Here is a 6,000-nt window from a genome sequence, read left to right on the forward strand (position 1 = left end):
GCTTACTGACCCTACAGTAGGTTCACAGTCGACTTGGACGACCCGTGCAACCTTAGCAATCAATTTATTGAAAATGGGCTCACATGCCCATGTGGTTTGCCCATGTGGGCCCACACACCCGTGTGGCTCACTCGACCCAAATTGGCCTTGGCTGCGTGATCCATTTTTAATGTAACCCGTGCTAGCTAAATATTCATATATGTTTTCACTATTTACTTATATGTTCCTTCAAAGCTGTCTATTTGAGTCACTGTTACTAAATTATTTATATCTTGAGCTACAGAATTCCAAATAAAGTTTCGCCTGATTTTTTTGAAACTAGACTCAAATACCTTTCTACCATAACATTTTTATAATTTTTGGTTAAGCCAATAAGTACTGTAAAATCTTCAATCTTATCCCTGTTCTGCTGTCTGACAGCTTCAACCTTCCTTTGCTAAAAATTAATTATCTCTTAGTAAAAAATTTGGATGATGTTACCATTTGTTTATATTGAAAATATACTCATTAAGGATTTAAACATGTAAATTTTAACCCCTAATTATTTTTCTCCAATTTTTGATGATTTTCCAAAGCCAGAACAGGGGAACCCGAATTCATTTTGACCTTGTCTCACAAAAGTTATTATATCTCATGATTTACAATTCCATTACTTACATCGTTTCTTCTGTGAGAAACTAGACTCAATAATATTTAATTCCATATTTTTTCATCCTCTAATTCGATTTCCAAAATTTATGGTGATTTTTCAAATTTAGCCTATTACTGTTGTCCAAATAGCAAGCAATTTTAGCTTTTCGCCAAATCCCATTTTTTGTGTTTCGGGTACACACTTGGTTTTTAATGCTAAAATAGTCCCCGAGCACTCTAAAGCCTATAATTGAACAAATAACACTAATATAATCTCATAGAACGTGACCCCAAATCAAACTCGTATTGAGGTTTTAACCAATAAGTGACTAAACCTACCTTCAACCGATGAACAGTAATTCCTGCACAAACTAAGACTCCAATTGGTGAGTACGAGCCCTTGAATCCTCCCCTAATTGGCTTAAAAAAACACTTCAGAAGAAAGTTAACAAACGGAGACAAATCAGTTATCTAAAACTTACAAAACGGTTATAGACAAACGTGGAACAACATGAGGCAGAGTGGGAAAAGAAAAATCAAGAAGATGAAAGGTGAAAGAGAGCGAAAATTCGGTAGCAATGAAGTGAAAAACGGCAAGAGGGTGCAGGGATTTTTGGGAAAGTAAAAAAGGAAAAAATGAACAGAATATTTGATAACCACCCCAATCCCTTATTCCTCTCCATCAAACTCCCCACTAAATCCACTACTCAGATTTTTAATCCATCTCAAACTCTCTTGGACTCACGAGCAAAAATAATGCCCACACCAAGATTCGAACACAGGACCTCATTCACACCAACACTCCACTTATCCACCAGACCAGCAAGCCCATTCTGTTAATTATTTGCCAACTTTTACTTAAAAGCCTACTGACCAAAGATATTTGCCTAAGTCCTGGCTTGAACTTGGGACCTCCCAAACACACCCAGAACACATAACCACTAAAGCAAACAGATATTTTGTGTCTCACATTCACAATACCCAAAATTAAAATTTTGGGGCGTTACAAAAGAAGTGCAAAAATACAAATGTGTCGACTCAGGGTCAATCAAAGCATATACAGTAACATCAAAAAGAAAAAATATACCAGTAATGACATCAGGCGCGGCAGCCTCTTCTCTAGCTCAAATAACATAAGCCCGTGCAGGTGCTCTAATTTCAGATCTGGTTGTTATATCTTTAGTGCCACTACTGTTCACCCCTGTATTGCTACTCTGACTAGGACATTTGCTCTTCTGCGGCATGGTCACAGGTTTCTCATTTTGATCATCAGTCTTTCTCGCCATTTTTGGATAATTGCGTACAAAATAATCAGTTGAACCGCACCTAAACAAGCACTCACTTTGGCCCTACACAGTATGTGGTGAGTACCAGTATGTGGTTTACCACAGTGTTCACACACCGGTCTCGGAGCATTGCGGACACTGACCACACTATCGGCAGGTTTATTCTGGAACTTAGAATCATGTTTGCTCAGTTTATTTATGCTTGGAAACCCAGATGACGCAGTGATACGGTTATCATCTTCTTTTGCTTTCTTTAGTGGTGGTGCAAAAAATGATTATAAATTTCTTCCATCTTTACAGCTCGGTCAAATAGAACTACAAACTATTGTATCTCAATCCTGTCGATCATCATCTTGATTTCATCATTTAACTTGTTTTCAAAACGGATACACATTTCTTCCTCATTCAGCATAATTTCTCGAGCAAACTTAATAAGATGCACAAATTCTCTCTCCTACTCAGCTACTGATTTGTTTCCCAGTTTTAATTCCAGGAATTCTTTCTTTTTCCATTTCAGGTATCTTTTGCTGACATATTTCTTTTTAAATTCTGTTTTGAAGAATTCTCAGCTGATGTTATCTCTTGGTACTACTACTGTTAACGTTGATCATCAACTGTAAGCTTTGTCTTTCAACAATGATACAACACATCTAAGATAATCATCAAAAGAACAGGCCATCTCACCAAAAACTCGTTAAATATTCTCCAGCCAATACTCAGCTTTAGCCGGATCATATTCAATCCTGCCCTAAAATTCCTCAGCACCATATTTTCTAACTTTTTCAATTGGGACCCGTCGACTCGTTTCAGCTATCGAAAAGGGTGGAGGTATCACAAAAGGTAAAACAAAGGGTACTACTGGTGGTAAAGGTTGCTAAGCCACAGGATTATTTCTCATAAACTCAATGATCCATTGACTTATCAAATCGAAGAACATATTTTTAACCTCATTTTCAGACATTTGTAGAATCAGTATGCTATGACTGGCTTCAAAACCAGCAGTTAGAATGTTACTGTTAACTTCATTAGTTTCATCACGATCAAAATCAGATGACATCTTTAAAATCTATAAGAAAACAGGGGTTAGATCGGATCAATTAATACCACACTATCACAGGTTTATATGGCATGTAATTTTTAGACCTCCTTTACGCTACATTCAGCCCAAGAATCGACTAAATTGTGGCTCTGATACCACTAAAAGTAGCACCCATAACCCGTACCCGTCGTCAGATTAAGGTTACGGCATATTAACATACAATTCAAAAGAATCAATAATCGATAGCATCAAGTTTATCAGATTAATTATTAGAAATCATAAATAACTAAAATTAGAATAAATCATACATCTATGGGCCTTAAATCGAGCCTATGTGGCCTTATAATAGTTTTGGAACAATTAAGGACCAATTCGAAACAAAACAAGAGATTTAGGACAAAAATATAAAAAAATCAAAATAGGGGTCACACGGTCATGTGACAAAGCCTAGATTGTATGGCTCTAAACATGGTCTTGTGGTTATCCCACATGCCCGTGTGACTACCCCACACCCCCGTGTGCCCACCCATGTGTCCGCCCGTGTAACTCACTAGATAAACACTGTAATATAACTTGATAATTTGCAACAAATGTAGGACTTTAGTATATTTAGTGAATAGAGGATATTCAAAAATCATCATCACACCTCATACCAATATTGTACCGCGCGCAAATAATCTTTTGGCATGTTAATTGTACTCTATCCTACATTTATCTGGCTTAGGGCATTTCATTAGTGATCAAGCGATAATAACTCATTAATTATATTTCCATGTACAAGCATTAATTCATTAATCAACATTCAATAACTAAGTTTATATAATGAGCATTTAAAATGTTTTTACAATTAAACTGAACGAACGTACCAGACTAAACTACAGCGATGTCAAAAGTACAAGGACTATTCTACAACTTTCTCTTTTTCACGATTATCAACTCGGTCTTGATCTAGAATAATAATTTCATTCAGTTAACTAATTCTATTATAAAAATTAAATCATTTTATGCAATTAAGCCCTTTTAGGCATTTTTCACAAAATTACCCCCAATATTTTACATTTATGTAATTTAGTCCTTAGGCCCCAAACATACAATTTAACCAATTTTATTTAAAACCTAGCCTAGCCGAATATTATAAGACATCATTACAACCTATATTTCTAGTTAATTCATAACAAGTCCTTGGAATTTTTACCATTTTAACAATTTAATATTAACATTAAAATAATAAAAAAACTACTTTACAAAATAGTCCTAACTAACAGTCTAAACTCAATATTCTTCCATAAAGCTTCAAGAATAACTCAAACTCAACAATGGCATAATCCAAAAAATTTAACAGTTTTACAAATTAGTCCTCGGGTTAGCAAAATCAAGCTAATACGAGCTCAAAAACATAAAAATTACTAAAAATGAGCGAGATTTACTCACCAAATCAAAGGACTAAAGCTCAATCAAAGCTTACTCCAAAATTTCTAGGGTTTTCAGCTTTTGAAAGAAAAAAAATAAAGAAGATGGAGTTGTTTTTTCCTATTTGATTTTGTTATAAATGTACTTATTAATTAAATTACTATTATACCCTTTATTATTTCATTCAAATTTCATCAATTACTGTCCACTATGAAAAGAAATGGTTTAATTACCATCCCAATCCTTTAATTTACTTTTCTATAGCTATTTGGTAACCTTAACTAATTGCAATTTACTTTTCTACTTTTTACAATTTAGTCCTTTTTACTTAATTAACTATCCAAACGAAAAAATTTCCTAACCAAATTTTAATACAACACTAATGACCTCATAATATTAAATAATTAATATTTATGAATTGACACGTCGGAGTTATGGTCCCGAAACCACTGTTTCTGATATCACTGAAAAATGGGATGTTACTACAAGGGTGTGTCGTGGGCCATGTGAATATTGGAGCCAATATTTTTAAAAAATTTTGACACACACGGTCTGAGTGAAGTCGCACGGCCTGGTGACACAGTCGTGTGACCCATAAGGCCTGGCAACCCAGCCGTGTGTGCCAACGAGCGTGTCACGGACTGTGTGAATACTGGAGAAATTTTCTAATAGGTCACATAGCCTCAGAGAGATACACAACCTGACTACCCATCCTTATAGCTCACATGGCCTCGCACATGGCCGTGTACCCTTTTTTAAAGTTAGAGTTTTTATTTTTGTTCCTTTCCACCCCAAACCCAACCCGGTTCATCTACTTTATTTTTTTATTTTTTCTTTCTTTTCTTTCTTTTATTTTATTTTCCCTATTTATATGTTTTATTTTATTTTATTATGCACTTTATTGTTATGCTTTTCAACTGTTTTTCTATTTGTTCTGTTATCTCTTTGTCTTCTTTTATTTTTTTCTATTTTCTTATTAGTGTGCTTGGAGCCATGTACTTAAGTTAGGATATCTTACATTTCCAGATTTTACTATTTTTGCGAAATCATCCAAATTCAAGGTAATTTCAGTTCTCTTCCTCGCTTTTGATATTTTGGTTATATTCTTTATATTTCTTTGTATAATGAGCGCAATGTATATCTTAAGTGTGGGGAGGATTTTATATGTTTAAGCGATATATTCCCTGAATTGTTGTTTGTGTTTAAATAATTTTCTCAAACCTAACATTTTTTAATTTGGAGTTTTATTGATTCTATTTAGGATTAATTTGTGCATTTTTATATTTAAATTTTAAGACACGAGAGAGTCAAGTATGATAAGTTGTTTTTCAAAACTATTATTGTAGACTATCTCTCTAAATTGAAACATTATCTTGAAATCTTAAATTCACAAGTTTAACATCAAAACCATAATTTTTTTATAAGCTTTTGAGCCTATAAAGCATATATTTCTTTCGAGCTCATTTTATTTTTAGTTGTGAGTATGTCACCTTGATTTGTTATTCTAGAACTTGCTTCGGTTATACATGTCGAGACCACATTATCGATTATTTTCCTAATTTGTTCTTTATCGTGTTCGTTAGTTAATTAAATTACTTAAATTTAGTTTTTTTTATTGATCACTCAAATTATTCA

This window comes from Gossypium hirsutum, chromosome D08 (genome assembly GCF_007990345.1).
Source record: "Gossypium hirsutum isolate 1008001.06 chromosome D08, Gossypium_hirsutum_v2.1, whole genome shotgun sequence".
In the NCBI taxonomy this organism is placed as follows: Eukaryota; Viridiplantae; Streptophyta; class Magnoliopsida; order Malvales; family Malvaceae; genus Gossypium; species Gossypium hirsutum.